The sequence below is a fragment of the Falco biarmicus genome, chromosome 20 (genome assembly GCF_023638135.1).
Source record: "Falco biarmicus isolate bFalBia1 chromosome 20, bFalBia1.pri, whole genome shotgun sequence".
Lineage (NCBI taxonomy): Eukaryota > Metazoa > Chordata > Aves > Falconiformes > Falconidae > Falco > Falco biarmicus.
In genome coordinates, this window is record NC_079307.1 from 5572509 (window position 1) to 5597709 (window position 25201).

Here is a 25201-nt window from a genome sequence, read left to right on the forward strand (position 1 = left end):
AAGAACTACCCTACGCACTCATCAGTCCCACCCAGCTCAGAGAGGAGCGGACAATAGTCCATCCTCAACCAGACAGAAGCAATTAGCTCTTGTTCCCTCATCAGGACTGTTTTTTTCAGTCAATTAATTAATGCCAACAAGTCAGTAGTGCCAATTTGTTTTTAAAGAACAAGAAGAGCATTTTTCTTTTTTTTTTTTTCTTTCAAGAATTCTATAAGTGCCTACAGGTGCTATAAAGATTTTCAGAAATATCCAATAAATGGCCCTTTACCTGCATCTTTCAACAACTAAATCAACTTTTAAAATATCAACATTACATGTTTAGGGCTGATGCTATACTCATATCATTTTGATGTAAAAAATCAGTTGCCAAAACTTATTCACGTAGTCTCCCTCTGCAGTGAATGGAAAAAGCAACACTTCCAATAGGCAATTCACTTCTTCCTAACACAGGAGTCAAAATAGCCAACATCATTCACTCTCTCAAAGTGCCCTCTTCTCTCCTCTGATTAGAAAGAGATACTGACTGATCAGCATAGCCCTAAACTACTAATTTTTAGATAAGATTAATTCTCTTCAAAGTGCCTGGCCCTTGTATGACTAACATTGGGATTTCCTACAGGGACATAGCAGCCTAAAACTGAGAAAACCCTTGAATACCCTATGTCATTTGGAAACAACACATTTCAAAAGCCCTAGCCAGTATCTCAACTGTCCCACACAACTTTTTGACATACAGACTGATATGTCTCATGATTCCTCTAGTACCTTAGGAGTGGAAACGTGTGAGAAAGAGGTTATGGATGTTATTTATGCTACTTAAGCAAATATCTTCTTAATTTCAAGTGCCTAACAATTTTCTTTTGTCTGTTACCTTGGTTCTCACCTTCATATTGTTCTACCTCTACTATACTTATTTATGTACAACACACACACACATATACATATATATTTGGTCTTGACAGATATGGAGATAACTCTTACAAAAAGGAGTTTGATGTTAAATAATGCCAGGACGGAGAAAATAATTAAAAAATCTGTTTACATTTCTGTGGGCTCAGAAATGTCTTATTCACTCAAAAGCTGAGAAGTGATATAATTTGAGGCGCTGTCGAATGCTTATCAGATTTATGCCAATGGTTAGTAAGCCTTAACTGCAAACACAGACATTATCAGTGTGCTTGTAAGTCAGCTGCTGCATGTTTTAAAGGGAAGTCACCTCTTCTCCAAGAGTACATTAGTCACATGTAAACTGTTGAACCTAGAGAAATAACTTTCCTGATGGTCACAGTAATTGCCTTATGGAGGACTTTATTAGCCTTACATTAGCCTATAAAATTACCATTCTTTTTGAACTCAAAACGAACCACCAGTGTTGACTCAGCAGCCCTCTGCAGCAGAATACAACAGGCTGACCATGCACTGTAAGTATGATTCATACCTTCAAAGGCAGAACACAGGGATTATATACTGCTTTAGCTCACTGGAGCATGAGTTGAAATACCTGCTCAAGAGTAATGGACTTTTTTGTTCTCCCCAAAGTATTCTGAGACCAACCACATCTCGTCTGAAGTGGGTTTATCAAAATGTTATATTCTAGTGGAAATCTCATGAAACTAATATTCTCTAAACAGTTTTTGGCATCTAAGCCCCCATGCAGAAAAGATGACCCTACTGAACACAGTGAGTCTGAATTCTTCAGTTTACCTTCAGCCCTTACACAGAGCTCAGAGGCCAACTACACTACAGAAGTTTGATATAACTCCACTGTCTGATTTCTGGACACTTTCAGCTATTTATACAAGCACTAAAACTGGCTGCTGGGCCATGGTACAATTTTCCAAGTTTTACCATCCAGTTTCATTTAGAAATTCACCTTCAGAATGTGTGGTGAGAAGCTGGTACTGTAAAAACAGCATTACTACTCTTGTGTTACCTGGGAGCTTGCTCAGACTTCAAAGAAAATGCCTGAAGAACCCCTTGTAAGCCAAGTTTAGCCTGGTGTAAGTAGGTGGTTTCACTACTAGTTGTGACGTTTCGGTCCATTTTTTCAATTGAAAATCTGGTACAGTGAAGTCTGCAGAACTGAAAAAACATATACAAACCATGATCAGAGACTTAGGTTTCTAAACTGTCTTGGGTTGCAAAAACAAATTGACATCAACATATGGGGAAAGTCTGAAGTTGCAGCAAACATTCACATATGTGAGACACTTTGGCATGCAAGAGTCCCCATTAAATTCAAATATACAATGCACAAGATTAAAGTTATTCAGAGGCATTAGTGTTTGCAAGATCAGACCCTGAAATTTCTCTGTGTAGTAACAGTTACTTTAGGTTTAATCTGTTATTGCATTAATATCTATAAAGAGCATATATAAATACAAATCAGATGGCAGCTGCAGTCTTACTGAAGGAAAACAAAAAGATTTGAGGGCTAGGGGGGAACTAAAATTTCCATGACGGCCATTTCCAGTGTGACGTATTTTGGGATTATCATCTTGCCCAAACTGCAGCTAATTTTTTTTCCATACACAATATATACACACATATGTATATATATGAGAACAAAAAAAGCAAACAAATTAATTTGGGAAAGAAGAGAAGGGCAACACTGATGAGGAAATGGACAGACTAACCTTGCACAGGAGCAAGTGATAGCGTTAAGTCTAGCAACCCCCCTCAAACTCCTGTGAAAAGCCTGATGTGCTCTACTTAACATTTAAGAAAATTCACTAGGGAATAATGACCTCTGATTTATTTTGGCTACAGTGATCTTCATCTGTGTTTCTGTTAATCTCACTCTAAAGATTTCAGGGTACTTTTTAACTAGAGACTGACTCATTCTCTAGCCGCCTAGTAGTTAATCTGCTTAGATATTTCCCCAAATAACCATCTGCTCTACCTTGTATTTGTTTCAGTCTCTATCTTAGTTCTTGGTCTGTCCTGCTGGCTTATTCAGCACTCTTTAAATTTCTCCTCTGGCCTTATGTCTGGTTGCTTATGTTTTGGACAGACAATAGAGGTGATACAGGCCATTATTCATGAGAAGCTTCAAGTGTAACGTGAGAAACATCTCATCTCCTGACCCCTGTTAGCATAAGAATTGCTGATAAAATTCTGGACTGAAAGAGAAGAATCTTCTGGGAAATATAGAGGCAAAAGTTTCACTTGAGAGATGGGTTTTCTAAGAAGAATCCAGATTCTCTTGCCTAAGGACCAGATCTAACTCCTAGCGCAGTTACTGGGAATCTAGAGAGATAGCGCAGGAGAGACCTTACATTCTTGTGAGATTTGGAAGAGAAGGATATTCTTTACCACTCCTACAGCTCTGTGCTCTTGCATTTTATATTTTTTATCCAAGGATCACGAAGTGATTTGCACACTTCAGTGAATTAAGCCTCACAACACTCCTGGAGAGGGTGTAAATGTAATTCTATTGATTCCACATCTGGATTAAAGTTAAAGATTGAAGAGAGCTCCTTGGACCATGCATCATCAAGTTACCAAGTTTTAACCAGTTTCAACTGATTTTAACAGAGTTACATCTGAAAGAATTTGGGGTGATGCAGTAGAAAAATCACACATATTGAAAACAGTGTCTGTCAAAGGATCATCAGACACTAAGAGTATGTTTGATCATAGAAAGTAAATTTTGGTAACAGTAGAGCATATATCTACAGGTTAGAAGCAAAGGTAGGAACTGACCCACCCTGCTGTCTGCTGACACACCTACGGAAAGCCCATAAGACAGACAGATGCATTTGTCCTGAAGCAACAAATGCCATGCTACAATATAGAACACAGCATACTGAGGGCCAAATCCTTTCTAACAAAGCTTTTCAAAGCCTACTGACTTTATCCCAAGTCATTCTATTTACAGATGTATCAGTGGCTTCCAGCAGTTTTGCATTACATTTGCTACAGAAAAAGCACTGTTAACACTGCCCACGTGGAGAGCAGCAGAACACAATATTGAACTAAAACTCCAGTGGAGTGGCATGCACCTTAACCATAAGGGTATCTGATAGCACGGACAGGCAGCCACATCCATAGGATAATTTTCATTAGAAAGAAGTTCTGTCCTGCTTGCTGGGACAGGATGAGACAAAGTGTTTAGGAAACCAATTCTATCGTGTGTTCTCTGCAATTGGGATAAATTATGTGACTGAAGTTTCTCCACACCTAGCTTCGATGATCCTAACCACAGTTACTTTACTTCTTCCTTTTCCTTGTTTGCTTTGAGACACTCTGTCAGTCCCAAGTAGACTCACAAGCAAAGTATTGATGCTGTTTGTACTTCCACTGGGTATTATTTCACACCAAAGTTGGCACACACAACTGGCATCAACAGCGTTGCCTTAGCAGAAGTAGAGCACCAGAGATAACAACTTCATTTTATTTATATGACATATATAGACAAAATAATGTGCCAATTGTCGAAGTGGCAGAGAGATGTCTGGTTTGTCAGTTCTCACCCTCAGCTTTAGCTAGTGGAACTGCACAAACCAAAACTGAGATGCACTATGTGCTGATTCACCATACGGTAACAGACTACAGGACTTGCACATGAACCTTGCTGAAGCTCGTTAGCTGAATGCTTGTCACATCAGAGCACAACCTTTCAACCCATTTCTGCCCTCAACCAATACTTAAAGGTTGATCATGCATCCAAATTCAACAAGGTAAGACCTGGCACAGATGTAGGGGATGCTGACTCAAAGCAACTCGCAACAGATGGTCCCACTTGGTCTATCTGGAGCCCAAAGTGTTTGTCATTCAGTCGCAGGGCCAGGCATGGGATTCAAAAGGCAGGTGCACTCCCAAGACAGTCTCTATCTCTCCACTGGATGATCCCACAGATGAATCTGGGATGGTTAGCTCAAATTTGAGGTGAACATGGGCCAGCAACAGAAGGGGATCACTACCGCTTTGCAGATTTGCAGACACATTGGAGCCCAAATCTGACAAGCAATTTAACTGTTTAGCAGCACAAAGCTGTGGATAATAATTCACATATTTGAGAACCTACACAAGATCACCTCTTAAATGCACTAAGCTCTGCCATTAATAAAACGGAACCACTACCATTTTAATATCATATTGTACCAATACTACTAAAATCTTACCACATTCATGAGGGAGAGATGTTACTTTCATCCTATTACAGTTGGGTGAAGTGAGATGCAGAGGTGCATGATTTGACCCAGGATATAAATCATATCCGTGTCAGTCACAGACCACAATAGTTCACAGCTTTCAGGTGAGTTTTCAGTGCACTAGATCTTACTGCCTTTCACCAGTGCACCTGATTCAGCACAAATGAATCCAATACTACTTTAAAGGAAAAGTCTTAAATAAATGGCAAACAGCAAACCAAATGGGCAATTAATATTCTCGGACGGATTAAAGGAAAAATCTACATGTACATATTCAAACTATTAAAAAAAAAATCTAAACCAACTGGTAAATGTTTATAGATGTTCAAACTGCTAACAACATGCAAGAGGCTCATCTTTCAAATATCATAGGTCAATAAAAAGGAATATGCGAATTTCCAAATGTTCCTTGCTTGGATGATCCATCACTATGATAACTAATACATACTTAAACTCCTCAATGTTCTCCCTGAAATTAAAACAACCAGATACCAAAGAAAGAGCTTAAATAACCATTATCAATGGATTTCAGATAAAAATCAAGAAATAATTTCAGAAAAATCACCCAACACAATCAAATGAAACAGCTTTGGAAATGGGTCAGGGAAGTGTGAGCTGGCAACCAATTACATTTTGTATGCAGAGGCAGTTCAGCAACAAAAAGTCTCCCCAGATTAAAAGCTTGACAAAGTTGGTCCAAGCTATGCTTCTCACTAATTGATATGGAAAAGGCCTTTGAGAAATAACTTTCTATTTACCAATAGTGTTCACAATAGAGTGGATGTTTGCTCAGAGACATGGTTTGGGTAGAGGCTGCACATTTTCCCTCCTTGTTTTGGGAAATCGGGAGGGGGCTATTAGTGGTCCCCACTGCCTCCCAACCCATGCATCGCACACAAGCAGGGAAGGACACACTCCCCTCCTCAACCCATAACATGTCCCCAAATGACATCACTGGAGGCAGGATTGCTGGGCATCCTTGTGCCAAGTACAGGCTAACAGGAGCTCACAGTGCCTGTAGCATTGTGTTGCCTGTGCAACCAGCACAGCTCACAGCACAGCTGGGGCACTCCTGATGTAGGATATTTTGACATATGTGTTGAGTTAGGCAAGCTGACTACCTCTGTATTAAAGCTTAAGGGAGAAAACAGAAAAAGCCTGGAATGCCTACATAGGTGCCATGGTTTAATGCCAGCCAGCAGCCCAGTCCCACACAGCCACTTGCTTACTCCCTCCCCAGTGGGATGGGGGAAGAGATTCAGCAAAGTAAAAGTGAGAAAAATAGTGGGTTCAAATAAAGACAGTTTAATAGATAAAACAAAAGCCACACAAGAAAAAAGTAAAACAAGGAATTCATTTGCTATTTCCCACTGGCAGCAGGTGTTCAGCCATCTCCAGGAAAGCAGTGTTCCATCACACTTAACAGTGACTTGGGAAGACAAACACCATCCCTCTGAACATCCCCCCATTCCTTCTTCTTCTCCTAGCTTTATATGCTGAGCATGATGTCATATGGTTTGGAATATCCCTCAGGTCATTCAGGGTCAGATGTCCCAGCTGTGTCCCCTCCCAGCTTCTGGTGCACCCCCAGCTTGCTCGCTGGTGGGGTGGTGTGAGTGGAATAAAAAACCTTGACTCTGTGTAAGCACTGCTCAGCAGTAACGAAAACATCTTTGAATCATCAACACTGTTTTCAGCACAAATCCAAGACATAGCCCCATATCAGCTACTACGAAGAAAATTAACTCTATCCCAGCCAAAACCAGCACAATAGGTTTAGTCACCAGCATTTTAAAGGCATTTCAGGTGCTAAACATAGCTAGGAACTTCACTGAGGCTTCTGCAACACTGAAACACTAAATTCCTGTTTATTTCAAGAGACACTAGAAACCATGCCTTTCTTTGTTGTTTGATTTTATCTCATTTTCAACCTATCTTTGTCATTATCAAACTGAGTACCTATCAAATTCTGGCCTTAAAAGTGCTTAAGGCACTTTGTTGTTGTTGTTTGTTTGAAATAGGACTTGGAGGTCCAAGTAATTTAAATGATCTTGTAAGTGTTACTCTGCTCTCAGTAAAGTAAGAGGAGAGTCCTAGAAGACTACAGTATGGAAAAGGAACTCACAATATGGGAAACAAAGGAACACCATAGAGGAATTAACGTGTCGTCTGCATGACAACACTTTACAGGTTTCATGTGTGGAAGTGTGGAAACACTTCCATCTTCCTTTATAAATGGTGTTGTTATGTTAACTTCAGTATGATTCAGAGGTTCCAAAGTAAATTAGGGCACCTCAATGCTACTGACATGCTCCTCTCACTGTACAGTCCAGGTCCTTCAGAAAAATATCAAGCATTACCCAATTCACCACAAAAACATGCAACTTAGGAGCACTGGAAGAGCAGTCTAACTAATTAGTTCAAGGGAGGGCATTTCAAAACAAGGCAATCAAAACATGGGTCAAGGTTAGCACTGAATTCGCACACATGAAATTTGAGAGGAAAAATGCTCTCTGGGCGTCTCTTCCTGTTAATCTTGTTTTGGTGCTGGCCGGCCCAGCTGCCTCGTGTGCTCTACTCTCTCCTGGGCGGAACCCTGCAGTTCTTTGATTTCCTTTCATATTTGCAGCTATGTCATTTCTGGCTGACCCTTCCCAAACCTCAGATGTTTTCCTCTTGGAGCTGCAGGAGCATTATGTATGCTTATCAAGAGACCAGCCTGGAGCTGGGCTAGCCTTAGGATTTTCAGGGCACTTAGCAAATCTTTGACAATTCTGAGAGGTTGGGGAAACCAGGAGGAAAGATGGGAGCTGTTTCCCTGATAACTTTAGCCTTTATTTTGCTTTCCCCCAACATGCACCCAGAAATACAACACCACATATTTTTCTGGCTGTAGAGCCATTACTGGATAATAGGACAGCTGCTTACAGACATCAGTTACTGGAAATCGTGTACAAAATTGTCCTGTCTCCACTTCCTGCTCCTCTCTCCTCCTCCACACAGAGTCTCTTCTAAAAAGAGCACAAATTACTATCATTAAAGATGAAGCCTGTGGGTTGTTAAATTTTGGCTGCTTTAGAAATCAGACAGACCAAGTCAGCTCAGTCCAACTTAAACTACAGAATCACAAGAGATGGCCAGACCACCATGGACTTTCACAGAGAGAAGCCCAAGCCACACATCTGTGCTACAGTTTGAAACCTCAGTGTTTCATTTTGGGCTGCTCAGATATAGACTACATGATTTAGCCTCTTATCCCACACAAAATTTGACTCCTATATGGGTATTGTATTGGTGGGTTTATGGGAGCTATCTGGATACTTTTTGGTTACTGAGCAAGAAACCTCTGTTAATTAGTATTCCCACAGGATGTTTCTTATCATTCCTGATTCCCAGCACATCAGAAGTACCATCTTAGCAGCTACTCCTTAAGCACTGCAGCAACTCACTCTGCTTGTGCCTGTGATGACTGGCCAACAGTACCACACAAAAATCTCAACTGGAAACACTATGCACACCAGAAGACAGGTCACGCACAGACCCTATAAATGCCACCCATAAAAGCCTAGAGCACAACTCGTTTAATAAAAATGAATGCCCTTTGTTAATGTTACTAAAGCTTACTCATTTAAACACGGCATCATACATATTGCACTCAGAAGCCTATCAATACAATGCAAACCCACCAATTTTAGGTGGTAGCTTCTTTGAAGGGGCTGGAGCAACATAAATTAGTCCTAAACGTCTTGGACTTTCTGAGGATAAATATTTCCATGAACAAATGAAGAAAACAGACTCCCAAGGCCACTCATAAATTCTGGCACAGAAAGGCATGTGCTTCCATTGAGTACATTTCAGAACAGTATTTCCTGAGGCATTTCTGAATGGTATTGACTTACATGCAAAAGTTTATGTCTGGAGCCATGCAAAAGGACCGGACAACAAAGGTGAAAGAACAATGCATCAAGAAACAAACGTAGACCTTTTTTCTTCAAGTTAATTAAAAGAAACAAGGTCTCATTCCCTTTGTTTGACATCAGTAGGATACCATCCACTGCTCAGGAGTTAATCCTGATTTACTGCAGCAAATCAGAGTGATACACGCTCAGCATATGAGCCATGCTAAGTTGCACTCAGACAGAAGCTTCAGCACAATGCTCCCCACATCTGCAACAAACTCAGATCAAATTTTAGTAATCACCTACCTCTTTTCAATCCATTATGTTGACCATTAAGATAATCATATGAATTTGTAAGTCTGAGATGGGGAAGCCATGTGAGCCTCCATGGTTGTGTTTCTATGGAAACAATTCCCCTAGCATCTTCAGTCCACATTCGGTATTCTTGTCTCACTGTTCATCTCATTCACACACTCAAAATCCCTGTTTTCCAAACACTGGTTTCAGGAGGGCTATATTTTCTTCCTTTTTCTATTCATCCATTGAGCTGGATATCACAGGGACGATGAGGTGTCTGGCAGGTCCCTGTGCGCCATTCCTGACCCACAGAAATCAGGATGAGGGCAACAGGGCAGCACAGCCTCCACAGACCCTTTTAGCACTTTTGCTTTTCTGGTGCAACTGGAAAGACTGAAAATTAGTCCTTAATTATGTTTTAGAGGTTTGGCCGCTTTCATCCCACAGTGAAGATCATACAGGAATGACAATGGAAACTGCTATCTATAGCAACTTCTATCCAGAAGCGACTGCACTCCCACCTCCTTTCTCTGCTCTGTGGCAGCTTCACCCATCTCCTAAAAGTAATCACGTATGGGAAAGATGGCAGCTTATGAATCCACGCGCAGCCAAGCCACACCACACTTCAGCCCTGGGACAGAACGACTCCTTACTCAGCTGGAACAAGGAGCATGCAAGGGAGCTAGAAATTAATTTCTCAGTTAATATTTGGCTCTAATGATTCAATTAACGCTCCATCCTTATGAAGAGTACCACATCCCAGGCAACTGGGCCTCCATCACTTCCCTTCTGAGAGTACTTCGCAGTACAATGGGCTTCACACTTAGTTCTCCTAAGTCAGCCCGTTTGTAATTGCTCCGTCTCACTGGAATTCAATCCCCATGGACCACCAGGAACAATTCATTCCTTGTGTCTGCTAGAGTGCCCACCATCTCGATCAACTCAGCAAGGACAGAACTAAGGGTTTTTTAAGGCTGAAAACATCAGCTGCTATACCCTACTCCAACTAGCTACACTCACTAACTGGAATATTTATAGACTGCTCCTCTTTGCAAATTTGCACAGGAGGAGACTTGTCACATACATCCAGTAGCGGATTGTACCTGCAGCTTCTCAGTACATCTCAGGGCAACATCCCTCCATTTTCTGGGTCTATGTCAGGCTTCTCTGCACTGGCTTAAAAGCTCTCTGTATTTCTGCAAGAGCATGTGAAGAAAAAAGTAATAAAAGTGTCCTTTCCATCCATCCTTTTGCCAATATTCAGCTGAAGCATTAAACAAAATTATTAACCTTCTAGTACCAGCTCTGCTTATTAGCACTCTTGCCCCAGAACCGGCATCAGCAAAGGCAGGGGTGCTACAGAGGGAAGATGGCCAAATCTCTTCTGCATTCAACCACTCTGTATTCTGAATATACCAGGAATTAACTTGCAGGAGTTTAAACACCAGTTGCCTCCCTAAACTACTGGTTCCACTCCTGCGTTGCCAGTTTTAAAAAAGCACAAGGGCCACGTTTTTAGACAGTGTAATTTGGCACAAATCCCTTAGCTCTGTTGTTTTCACTGGAACTGTGGTAAGTTACACCAGGTCAGGATATAGCTCTAAAAAGATTTTGCTTTAAAACAAACACATAAACAAGAACAGGTTTAGACAAGACTGGGGATTTTGAAGCTGCACTTCTGTCTCCAGAAAATTCCAATGGCTTGCAGTAGTCTTTGCTCCACGAAGCCACAAATTTGTAACGCCTTTAATCTTTCCATGTAAGTCTGTTCCTCTACTCCCGTAATCGCTTTTGTTGCTCTTCTCTGAATTCTGTCCAATTTACCACACAGTACAGACTACATTACATCTGAAAGGCCAGAAGTATGGTGTACAGAAGCTGATTTTCAAATTCTATGACCTCAGTTCTTGGGAGGATTTCAGAGACCAGACACCACGCTATAAATGAGGAATGTGTGCCCATATAGCTAGGTAATTTAAATGCATTTTCTGTGAATAAATCTACTCAGTACTTTCTTGATCTGCACAATCTTCTGCCATAGGGGCGTAACGTAAAAATACTTCAAAGGCTCTAACAAATTCCCTCAAGATGTGATCTTCACCATTTCAAAAGCTGAAAGACATAGACAAGGTATAAAGCCATCATGATATATTTTCAAGGTAACACTCTTCTGCAACTCCTGTTCACCCATTTCTTGAAAGTGAAATTGTCACTTCTCTCTCTATATATATCCTTTTAACTTATTGACTTTCTCACGAGCAATGCAAAGATGAAGTGAATTTGACTTTTGGTTAGGGTTTACTATACCCTCATTATCTTTAAATGAAGCACAGCAATGCTTCCTTCCTTCAAATACCTCCTAGACAGTTCCAAATGGAAATCCTCTAGCCACAGACCCTCACCACTTCCCTTGCCTCTTGCAGCACCAAGAAAGTCTAGATTTGGATTCAAGTTTCAGCCCTGATCTTTCTCCCCTTGTTGGGCTGAAACAAGACCCTGCATAGCAACAATCTTGTGAAAGATTATTTTTCTCTTACACCTCAGTCCCATCTCTGATATTAATTATACAGTTTGAGCTTTAAGCCAAAAGGTATTTTGGAACCGGTGCTCTTGGCTGAAACCAAGATTCCTCATATCCTCCAAATAGTTTCATAACAAATTCTCCTAGACTGTGGCATATTTAATGAGAATGCAGATGATCAATTGCAGCCTGCCTTGCACGGTTAACTCAATCAACAAACTGCTAATGACTCCAGCATGTTACAGCTTTTTTGGCTAATGAGAACCGTATTGACCAGATTTTTCCCTTTCTCCCAGGATCAAACGCCAATACGGAATGAGTTCTGCTACAACTGTAACATTAGCCTGCAAGGAAAATGCTGACCAGCAATAGCATGGCACAGCCTGCATGTCATTAGGGAGAGAAAGATCTCCCAGGCCTGTAAGACAGCCTTTCCTAACCCTTCCAAGTGTCTTGTCTGGTGAAACCAAAGCCCTGAGAAACAGAGCTACAGCGCGAGCATGGAGCTTCCACCTTGGTGCATAGCATTGAGTCAGAAAAGCCTTTTGTCCCTGGCATGCTGGCTGCACTGCAGCTGTCCCGCCTCTCCTCCTCTTCCTCCCCATTGCGTTCTGCTGCCATTGTGCAGCAGAATAATCTGTAGCAGGTGATTAGTAAATACACTCTGCTTCCTCTTTCTTTCGCTTTTGTGCTGCCTGCTGCTCCACTTTACCATCACCTCCATTTCTTCTTCCGTCCTTCAAACAGAAGTCAATTGACCATTTTCTGTATGGAAATCTAACACCTGACCATGCTCTTAAGTGAAGAGCAGTATTTATGGTGGAGTCTGAGGACTGAGCTGGGAAACAGTTTGTTGGGTGTTATCTTGCCTGTTATCAACCAGTGTTAAACAAAGATTTGCTTCCATGGAAAGAATTCCCGTGACTTCAGTCATCTTTGGACTAGGCCTTTATTTCCTTACAAAATAACCTCTAGTTTCTGGTATGGTTTGATTTCTAAAATGACCAATTTCTAAAATAGACTTTCTTTTCTGTACCCTGGAGAAAACACTGCAGCCTGACCAATTTCTCTCCATGAAGAGAGCCTGGTTCCAATTTTGTCTACACCATCACTTTGCTGGGTGTTAAGTCACTTTATTTTCCCAGTCCTTCACTTCCCTCTGTCAAACAGGAATAACACAGAATGCTTTGTCCTTGAGGAAGTAAAACTGCTACAGAAAAGAACCCCCAAGTATTATTTTGCTTTTGATCAGCTTCATACTGCACCACCTGAGAGCCACACCCTGCCATCCCTAGCTGCAGCCAAACCAAAGAAAAAGTATAACTACAATGGGTAAAAAAGGAGCAAGAGAAGGAGTAATTAGGACTTGTGAATCAACTGGAAAGCATCAATTCTCCAAAGCTTCTTTTCAGACTAAGCTAATTTGTTAGTATCATTTTGAACAAAAATAATAGAGAATGCACACAGTTCATCAATAAGGATTGTGCTCCTTCCTCTTTAAGAGGTGCTTCTATGCAACTCTCTCCACTTTAAAAGGCTTAAATATTAAATATCATTCAGCTGAGTCATCATGGGGGTCCACACTTGACTTCATTCCTCTCTTAACAATGTCCTCAGGCCAGCTGCCAGGAATTCAGACACTTAATAACTTCCCTGGGCTGAGAACTCTTCACCTCGGGCATGCTCTTCTCTTATCTACAGTGGGAAATGTTCCTGTTCATTTCATGGTCTGCTCTGACCACAGCACTCCTTGCTCCACTGACTATCTCCTGCATTGTTCTTCAGGTTCAAACTTCCCAGCCTCACCTGCAGGTCCACCACACCCTACCCTTTTTCTGTTAGCTTCCAGCTCCCTCTTAATTTACCCTTAGCTTTCACCCTACAACATTAAAACCCCTTGTCCCTTGTTCCTAACTTGACTTCCCTGTCTTCTGTGCCACCATCCCCTCCCTTGCAAAGGCTGAGCCACAGAGCTCTATGACTGCTATGGTGACCAGTTCTGTTAAAGGATCTCTTGCTCAGCCTTGCATTTTTAATGCTGAAGGGCCTGGTTTCAAAGCCACGTTTCCAACAGCATGCCCATATTCATTCAGCTTTGGAAGAGCAGTTCCAGTAACTTGTGAGCAGAAACTGGAGCTCCATGTTCACAAGCAGGTTACTCTTCCCTGCTCTTCCCTTAGAGCATGCTGGGAGGTCCTGCAAACACTGATCATTATTTCTCTCCTCCAAACACTTCACACACCTTTCCATCCTCCTTTTTTCTCCAAAGGACACAAGCTAGCTAGCTAGAAACCAGGCTAGCCGCCAGAAACGTGCTTTCACTGTTTTAATCTCCTTCCTCCCCTTGCCCTGTACAAAAGAAATTCCAAAGAAAAAATCAGAATTGGGTCCAAGTCTGTGTGATTTAAGCCCATTCTTGTCCACTGGTAGCAGATAGGAGATGTTCCCTACCAGCAAGGTTTAAGAAATGTCCAAGTCACTCTAGGCGCTTTAATCTCCTGGGCATCAAAAATCCAGTTCTTGAAATACATGACTGGCAACTTCTGGATTTGGCTGCAGTCTAAACTAAATTAGTTATGGTATATATAACTTTGCCACTGCTCTTGGTTTTCCTTTGTAAATGGAACAGGGCATTAGCACAGCCACTTTTTGTACTACAGGACTCCTTACTCAGACTGCTTTTAAGTTCACTAAGTTCCAGCTTCAGGAAGAAAATGGTAGCATTTGATTTATTGGTACAGGGGAAGAAGAATGAAGTAAACAATAAATCTAGTAGCAGCGGTGCTACTCAAGCTCACTGCAAGCCAGTCCCGAGGAGTACCCAGATTCCAGTCCAAGATTAGCATATCTATCTGATACACAGGGCAAGTCCTTCCCTTGCTCTGTGTCTCAGTTTCCCTGCTCATAATCAGATCATGCTAACTGTGAAGCTGAATTCCATTATATTTGACAGAAATATAAAAATATACAATCATGTACTCACAAGCAAATCCATGGAGACAGTGTTATCAAGCAACATCTATATAAAGTATATCTCTAGGATACACACAAAAGAACCAAAGTGAAGGCATTAGAATAATCCTGCAGTTATGACACTGTCTTAACCCTTGAGGTATTTTGTCCTGTTAGTGGCTCTGCCACAGTCTCCCTGTGTGAGTCTGGGCAAAACATCAAATCTTTCTCCATCTGTACAACAGAAAAGCAGTCCATCCTTTCTTGTTTTCTTTTTCCTCTCAGGGCTACTGGCATTACAAGCTCTTATAGCCGGAAAGTGACTCCTGGATATGTTGGCAAAACTGATCTGACAGAGCCCCAGATTCAACTGCTGCACTACCAATAAAAATAATGGGTCACCAATGTGTGCAATACTGGATAGATCCAGGCTCGGTGGCAGAAAAGAAGGAAACTGCTTACCTAGAATGGATTATTTGTGACTTCTGAAGCAAATATGAGAAAATTTTAATGAATTTTCTGCCCCCTCCCCCACTTTTTTTTTTGCCTTCAAACAGTGCAGAGCAATGACTAGAAGGTTCTCTGGACAAATCAAATGAAACTAACACCCAACAAATGACCTTTCCTCAGTGTCTTATAAGTACCTGTCAACTTCATGAGTGCCACCACAATTGAATGGAGAGATTTAAAGCCAGACTATTCATTAGAGAGCAAACTATTATTCTAGAGACTTAAATGACTTGGCTAGTGGCCAGCCTTCCTTACTGTTAGGTACCACTAGTAAAATGGAAAGTGGCTGCTATTTGGTTTGCACAAAAGCATAAAAGAGAAAAAAGTCTTTCAAGAGGAACAAGAACCAGGCATTTCAACTGATGATGGTCTGACATCCTCACAAGATGGCATGAAGGGTAAACAGATATACAGCATAATCAGGGAACAAGCAGAAGTCTGTAAACACCAGAGATAGCCTCTGTTTCATGGCATCACTAACAATCAACCAACTAAGTACGCTATAATGAATGCATTAATAAAACAAAGAGGCTAGGAGGGTGTCTCAATAACTACAATTTTCTTTTATGCAGTAGATACTACTGACTTGCCATATGAGGTTCTGAATTAAAAGCCAAATTATTATCTTCTCTGATATAGCTCACATTTGCATTAAATGCTAATATTTCAAAGTAGGAGTTACAAACCTCACCATTAATCATCTGTTTTGTATCAAGTGATATGTCACCTTTATCTCCCTAGAGCCCTTTCCTCAGTACAACCTTACTTCTCAAGTTCCCTTTCTAAAACCGCTCTTTATGATGACTAGGAGGAAAGTAAAGGGGACTAACACGAGCTCTGTTATACAACATTGCACGTGTCTGCACAGTAGTACAGCCAGGAACAGCAACTCAGCTAGCAGCAAGCAAGCCAGCCTCTGAACAAGAAGAGCACAGCTGTACTGGCTCTTCATTATTCCCAAGTAATGCCGTTAGTATACCCACACTATATTGAAAGGGAGCTGTTATTATTCTGTTAGTACACAAGAAACAACCTACAGGAGCATAAGAATTGAAAGTCTACTATGCAGAATGGACAGAAAAATTGGGGCAGCAAGAGTAAGAAGCCTCACACCTCACCTTTTTCCAGTTCCATGCTTTGCCCCTTCCTCATGTTTAGAGCAGCTAGAAAGCCTTGAGATGGTGACACTGAATGTTGCTTACCATAATGAGAAACCCTAAATTTGTTCTGGGTTACTCTAATCTGCTAATACAACAGAATCTTACAGGTTTACTTTCTTTAGCCTCACTGTGAAGCAATTAAACACAGCAATTAAAACTCTCTGCAAGTCACTTTTCTATCAAAAAGTATCAAGCTACTTGGACAGACATTTGTCTTCTAGTGCTTCTAGTGCACAACAGTGGGACATAATTTTCTTTTTGATTAAAGCTGTCTCTAATACTTGCTAACAGCCCTCGGTGAAATATTTTAACACAACACAGTCTCCATAACTTCTGACAAATAGCTGTCTAAGATTTACCCTGCTATGGCTCAAGAAGTCGAAAGACCGTCATACTGGGCAAGAAGATGAAAAGTTCTCTCAGAAAGAGAACATTTATACAAGCTAATCTCTCTATGACACTGGTGCTTGTGATGATGGTCAACTTGATCAGGTCCTGTGACTAATGTAGAGAAACAGTATGCAAAATCCTCAGCCAGTTGGATGACTCTGAAGCTCCATGTCTTCTAGAAAGTTCTCCTGGGTGAAAGAAGCTCCTTTTGCAGATTGCAAGGTTTGAAAGTTGAAGGAGATCCCATTACTTCATCACTATAGCTCTCCAAAGACCTTATCCAGACCCTCAGTATGATCACTACACAAATCTGCTAAAATATGTCTAAGACGTTCTTGCTATTACACATACGAGTAGCTCAATGTGCATTAAAACACAAATACAGAGTTGCCTACCTTTCCATACCCCTTTTCTTTGCCAGTGACACACAAACTGCTGTAAGGCAGCTAGATTTTTCTGCTGCCCTTCTTCTCTTCCCCACACTGCAAGATTTTGCAGATCACAAAGCAAAGAGCACTTTCCATGCTCTGTTCCTAATGTCTTTGAGATGCGTGTGCTTCACGTCCTGCCCTCCACATTTAAAGTGGCTGACTTTCCTGCATTTGGGTTGTGTCACCTCAGGATAGGTATTTTTCAGTTCAGTTAGCTGGGCACGAGGCACTTAGGTTTAAGGTCTCTGACAGATGCCATCTTCCCATTTGTTTTCCAAGAGGTGTCTACTACACTCCTGCCACTCTTATTTACTCATCAGTCCATTTGAAAACTTACTATTCTTCAGCACTTTAGCGGAAGCTCATGGTTACTTGTGGCTTTCAAAACGGAAGGGTGCATTTCAGATGACACACAGTAAAACAGCCTGACCATGTGTAAAAATAAGATTATACCATAAAGCCCATGTTCCAAGTAGTCCAGCTTTGCCACAGATAAGGCAGTTGGAGGAGGCTTGGGATGCAAATTGAGCACTTTTTCTTCAAAAACTACCTAGCTGCTGAAGGTACAAAAGACAGAGTTTTAGGATAAGCTGTACAGTGCCATTTGTTTTCCATCAAACTGTGCTTATGATGACTTAGCTGAGTGGACCCAGAATCTGTTACAGTAAAACAGGTCAAAGTGGATATGGAAAATTATATTTCCATTCTTAAAAGGCAGAAAAACCATTTTTCATCTTTTCTGACTGGATACAGTTGAAGAAGATTACAGCTGGTATGATTACTTTCAGCAGCCTCCTGTTTGACCTATAATTCTGTAAAGGTGCAACTAACCCTTCATATATTGACTGTCAAGGATTTTCCCCTACATGCTTTTTGTTCTTTTCAGCCTATTTTATATGGAAAATTTGTCATATTATAGTTCTTCATATGAAGATTCCTTGGCTTATTTCATGATCAGACAGAACAAATTGAACTAGAGTATAACCACAGTTCAAAACTATGTCTGGTCATCTTACCTGCCCAAAAGAGTGCACCTTCGAAACAGAAAAGGTAAGGAAAGGACAAAAAAGGAAAGATCACGTCTCTTCCTTGTGTCCAGACAGCTGAGAGAGCACTTCAGTGGCCTGTTTGTGGAAAGATGTCAAACAGCAGTAACTCTGAAGGACTGCAACACACGTTCCCCACTTCCAAAAATGAAACCATACTGTAGACACACAAACGGGGAGGCAGCAAATCCATCTGCCTGATCTGTCCTCCAACAGAAGACAGCACTGCTTTTTGAGCTACCACAACATGTCACACAACAGTACCACATTATAGAGCTGTTGCCTTTGCACATGGACTTTGAAACTGAGGGAAACATTTGTGCAGAAGCCCAACCTAGTGTGAATGTGTTGACAAAGCTCAGAGGAAACAGCTATCCCGCACAGAGACTTTCTGCTCACTCTGAAACAAAGAGGGAGGGAAAAAAAAAATGCAGAGTCTGAAAACTGTTTCCCAATACTGCTGCTTTGTGTAACTCTAGTAGCTTTCAGAGAAGTATCTGTAAGCACAGAAAGGTAAATTAACTCTCTCATGTCTGTAATAGAAGTAAGAATATATGAAGTCCAACATTATCCTGGCACACCACACCCAGACGCAGCCTGTGCTTTGGGGAGTCCCTAAAGTAGGGATTGCTAAGCGTGGGGAGGACACACAAACCCCACTTCTACACTCTTCCCTGAAGCACATGTTGCTCACTGCTGCCAGCGACAAGGCACAAGGCAAGAACCCAGTGTAACAGTCCTTACCTTCTTGCTGCTAACACCCCTGCAATGTGGAGCAGCTGCACATCACATCCTGATGTGCCACAAATAGCAAAACTGGATAGTCGTACTTAAAGTGAAGGGAAGCTCTCCAAGCATCTGAGCTGTGCCAGGTCCCTGCTTTCTCCATCACCAGGGAAAAATCCCTCACTTTCCTCAAAAGGCCGTTGTTCACATGCATGTTCACATGTTCACAACCTCAGCTTGGCCAGCTCACCAGAGCTGACGGGAGCTCAAGACCACATGGTAGACACAGGGATTGCCTTGTGATTTTTGGTGGCTTGCTGTTGATGACAGACATCTTAGCATATGATGAAAAAGTGAGGTTAATGCAGCTGAGCACTGAATAGGACCTGTGCAACTCCTTACTTGCCACTTTAACTTTCTGTTTACTTTTTAATTTAATGTATTCTTTTGATCTCTCTTTCTCTCCTTTCTTTCGTCTCCCTCAGTTTGCTGACACAGTAGAAGCATGACAAGCACAGACAAGCTAACCTACTTTTTTCTTTTTCTATTCTACATGTTAACGCTCCCTCTCTTCTACCTAGCATATGAAAGCATATTGCAGGTATCATTATAATGATACTTCCAATCCCCCTGTGAAGTAATTCCCCCCAGTGACAGGTGAAGAAACTGAGACACACGGCGCTCTTAAATTACTTGCTCCTCAAGCTTACAGAGGAAGCTAGCAACACAAATGGAAACAAAACCCAACAGACTTCTGTTTTTCTTGGTCCCAATCTGTATAAAATTACTATACCTCCACCAATTCAAGGTCTGTCAAATACATCTGTTTCTAAATACATTAGTAATAGCAAAACTTTAGACATCAAATACACAGACTTACACATTTCTGTGACCTAATTGCAGCCAAGGAACACTGATTGCCATGCCCTGTGTGCCTTCAGTCTGCACTGCTGCCCGTTAGGCCTGGTGCTAGGGGTCCATGCTGTCTTTGATGCTCAAGGTATGTGTTAATGGGAAGGGGCTACAGCTTACCTGCTTTCTGTGGCCCAAAGCCTGTACAGTGCATGGAACAGAGTTTGTTTACATGTTAAGCCACATAAAGTGCTCTATTTTTTTACTTTTAGCCTGAGCTTTCCAACACTCTGGACTTGGTTCCCTGTGCCTGCTCACATTTGGGAGTTTCAGCTGGACTTGGACAGGTTCAAACTCACACCTAACTGGATTTCATCGTAACCATGGATATCGCTCAGCCAAGGTGTTTTTCCTCTATGTATGGAATAATTCAGTGCTACGCCATGAGCTCGATTTTACAGAGATTAGATTTCCAGTTATGATACTGACTAAAATTCAATATCCATCACTCCCTCCAGAGTACTGAATAATCTTCAGCATTTACAAACCTGAACTTTCAAAAGCAAGTACAGCTTTAAAATTAGTCTAAAATTACTTGAATTCAGATATTGACACCTTTGGGATTAATATTCTCAAAGATGTTCTCTGCAACAAATCGAGCCTTTTTATTTTATGAAAGCTGAAATTAGCACATTATCCTGGAGCTCAGTCTTAAAGGGAAAAAATCCAACTACTACAATAAGTGATTGATAAAATAAAAAGTGGACTTTGGACAAAGCATAGAACATCTGCACCAGAGCACACAAAAAAATTAAACCATATTATTTTTTGAGGTAAGTTAATGGAGCACCATTTAAATCCCTACATAGACTTTCTACTTCACAATCAAAGTGGCTTTATAGGTTTCTCTAACTTTACTTTGGAAGCGAATCAAGTTTAAAAGTAAAAGAAATCACTTTCACCAGGAACAAGAGTGACCACAAAGGGGTTCAGTGCCGTTAAACTAATGCATTTTATGTATGCATCATTAGTTTAATACGAATTAACTTCTGACTATTCCAGTGTAGATAAGCCCACATTTCTTTACATCTAAATGCATAATAATACTCCCTTTGTCTTGTCAGTTTGAACAGTGAATTGCTCTCTGGAGCAATTATACTGAATGCACAAGACATACTACACTTAGGCCAGGATGTCTTGGGATTCAGATGCATACATCTCCTGCAAGTAAGCAGTAAGGAGCTTCTTTGGACTACTCTTGTGAGTCAAGTTACTCACACACGTACCTGCAGCATCGGATACAAAGGAAAACCTCAAGCCACCTAGCACCACAAGCAGCACTTTCTCACGTATGCACTACTTACACCCAAAAGTTTCATCTACAGTGTCTCACCCCAGAACACCAGGGTGAATCTATGCATGTGTTTTTCAGTTCTAATCTTTAGTTATCTTGAACACAGCAATATTCACACCACTCTAGAAAGAAATCAATGCTCCCTGTGCTCTGAACTATAAATGCATCTATTCCATAATCAGCTTAACAGAACAGACATATGGGATTGTACATCTGGGAAGCATATGAGAGGCCTTCTCATATATAAAATTATTTTGCAAAGCATCTTTCTCAGACCCAGCTTTATGTATTTTTCCTTCATTTCCACACTGGAAAATTTGATTGATGTTTTTGGTTTATAAGATACTAAAAAATAACCACCTAGTTGCATGACTGGAATGCTTTTCACTCCTAAAGTCTCCCACTACAGCTTATACATCTTATCTGCAGTATTTCTTTGACATACTAGTACTCTCTGTTTCTGCCATTAGCCCTGTGACTCATTTCTCCCATCACTGACATCAGGCTATCTCTGGGGACAAACTGGGCACACAAGTACCTTTCTAGGCTAGACAGTAAAGGATGAAAAATCACAGGACTTCTAGAAGACAAGGACGCAGACATGAAGTGAACAGAAAATGGATTCAGACGTTTTCAGTTCTGATGGCTCTGAGGGGTTTCTAAAACCAAAGGAGGAGAATTCCTACTGCAGGGCAGCTCCTCAGGAAGGCACTGCCACTGCCAGTGACTCAGAAGACAGCAAGCACATTCCTGCACAAAACACAGAGCCGCAAGCAGAGCTGCAGCGCTGCCTGGTGCTAGACTCCAAAATGATGGTGGCCCATCACAGGCTCATAGCAAACCAAAATTCCAGTCATCTTCCCACCTAAGATCTGATTTTCCTTTCATTCCTTCATTGGCAACAAAACAATGTAGAACAGCACCCTGGGCAATCCTTCAACTGCAAACTGTCAGTAACACCATTTCACTTTTGCCACCTCCTGCCTGCCATGTCTTTAGGGTCATGGACTCTTACTCAGTACGTACAGCATTTAACACAATGAGGGGTTAAAACTAATTTGAGGGTATTAGGCATTCTAATTATTATATTTTTGTTTTTTAATTTCCAAATCTGCCCAGCTGGTGCCATCCGACATGGCAGGGTGAAAATAATGATGCTAAGATAAAATTGAGCCTCAAATGAAGCCAGACTTGTCCACAGCAGAAACCTTCATCCTGTCCCACGACACCCTCTGCAGTAAGAACTGAAGACCTCTGCCAAAACATGAGTTTCATGGAGGGACAGGCACACACAAGTAACCAAGATGTGCACATTGATTTGTACCTGAAGCACAAAAGCATTTTGATGGTGGCGACACAAGAGTGGAAGAAATGTTGAAATCTTAAGGTTTCCCTCCAAGCTGTAAACTACTCAATATTTTACTATTCAGTTAAAAATGCAGCCCTCGTGGAAAAATTGGGGAAATCACATTTTGGTCAACTCTTCTCCAGTAATCTGCTACCAAAAAAAAGAGGTGGGTTCTAGCGAGAATTAGTCTCTGAATCTCTTACTAGTGAGAGATAAACCAAACCCCAAGGTGTTGTGCTAAATCGGAAGGGTGGCTGCTACCATGTTTCAGTTAAGCATTTGCATTTCTCCTCCTCTCTTTCAGGTTTTCCTTCGAGACCCAAGAAATCATTTACATGAGCACAGGGTCTTTTCTGTGCTGGATCTGCCTTTCTTTTCTTCCTCCCTCTGTTTTGGGAGAGTGGCAATACTATGAAAAGACTGGGTCTTGTTTTATTTTATTGCTATTAGGAGCCAAGGAAAAACAGTGAGACCTGTAAACGCAAGGATGCCAAGATACAAGGAGACTACATGCTTGACTGCCCAGCTCTGGCTGCTTTGTTTTATGAGTAATACCCAATATGCTGTCAGAGTCATATATATGTTTGCCATAACACAGGAAGTGGAGGTACAAAAAGATAACACTTTATACCAATGGACCATTTCATTTCCCATGCCAGCGCATCCCTTTTCCCCTTGCAGAAACCATACACCTTCTTTTTATTCACATTTCTCCTCTGAACTAATACCTCCTGTTCCACTTTTCCTCTCTACAGCAGTAGGTGCTACAGAAATGTTTCCAACTGATTCACTGCAGAGAACATTGCGGGGAAGAAAACCAAATGTTTATGGCTGTGCAACATGGAGCCACTTGGAACTCAAATCACATGGCAAATAACAAGATTTAACTATAAATTTTGAATTCAGGCCAAAGCAGTTGAAGTTTCACTAAATTCAGTAATCCCAGGATAATTTAGTGCTTTCTGTGGCAGCGGCTCCCAGCAAATCACCTGGAAATCTCATATACTTCAACTCCACAGCACTCTGCATTCCTCTGAAGCTTGACCTTCCCAGCTGGCCTCATGCCCTGACCCAGAGCAGTAACCCTGGGCCAGGTACTCCTGGGTCAACTGTTCTGAAGTATGAGCCCTAAATTTCCAGGGAAGGCAGTAACTTTGCTTTATGTGCCGCTCGTGTTTTGACAGAGCTCCTTAAAGAGCTGCCTCTCCTCTGCTGGAGAACTCCATGAACTCCAAACTGAACAGCAAACTTCAGTCTGAATTGCAGTCCAACCAGTCAGTCCAGGAAATCATTCAGTATCATCATCATCTTGGAGATTCAGTGTTCACTACTGTGTGCCTCCAGTTTCAGAGGACTGAGTGGCTACTGATCAAAAACCTAAGTAAGCTGAGAGGAGGGGGTCCATAGAACACTATCCCAGTGCTTGCATACAGCCCAGGAAAATGGTACCAGTCCAACCAAGTTTTCCAACAAAGTTCACCACAACCCACTGCAGCACACAATGCTCGGCCCTTCCAGGGGGAAACTTGGAAGCAACATGTTTGCCCTAGAGCAATCCTATGCTTTTGATGAACTGCATGAGGCAGGAGGGAAAGACCTCAGCTACACCAGCAGGTCATGACAGCAAAACCCACTTGTTTCAATAGAATAACGAAAAGGGCCAGGTGCTTAAGCTCAGTACTTGCAGAGTTTAAGCGTCAGTGCTTACAAATCATTTAAGCTTCACACATTATTGTTGTTTATAAAAACTGAAAAGAAAAGAATATGTAATACAATGTAAAATAAAATAAAATTTAAAAATCCGTAACAATCCCCACCACTATGGTCCAAAATGAGTTTCAGCACAAAACCAAAGTCTTTGTCCGTCCACATTCCACAAAGCAACTTTCAATAGATTAAAGCAACAGCATTCAGATCCAAGACACTTCTAGGCCATCAAGGTGAGACTTTTCATTCAGGCTTATAAACTAGGATGTCACTGTAAATGGCTTAGAAGCCTAGCAACATTTTAATATACATGCCAGTATGCATGACCAAAGGGATTACCCTAGAATGGCTCACCTGATTAGTTATACAAATGCCTTTTTTTTTCTTTACTTTTAATCCAAGACCATGCAGAATGGCAAATGGGAGAATGGAGCGGAGTACGACTGGAATGTCTGAAGGCTACAGACTTGGGATTTATATTCCATGTTGAATTCATTGTTCTCTCTCCTATCCCTGCTGCCCTCTAAAATATGCTGCAGCCATGACAGAAATAAATTAGCCTGAGGTACAGGTCACACCTTCAAGGGCAGTAAGCATTCTGGGTAAAATCAATAGAGAAGATCGGAGTCTCTAACAGCTGAAGCAGAAAGAATGACGCATTGATAGCTTTACATATACTCAAACAAAGGCACTTTGGAGAAACCCTTGTCCCTGCTGCCCTGTAAACACAAAGCTCATTTTTTCAAGCACCTGAAGCCGAACAGCAACAGAGGCAATTCAGAAAGGCACCCATTTCTTGGGAGAATTTGCATATCGATGCAGAAAATTCTGTTTGTTTGCATCTCTGCT

At 41.4% G+C, this 25201-nt stretch overlaps 1 long non-coding RNA gene across 1 annotated transcript in view; it reads right to left on the minus strand.

Annotated features, from left to right (window-relative positions):
- Nucleotides 1-25201, minus strand: part of LOC130141700 (uncharacterized) — a 43051-nt gene that overhangs the window by 12712 nt on the left and 5138 nt on the right. The gene's annotated exons all lie outside the window — the stretch shown is intronic.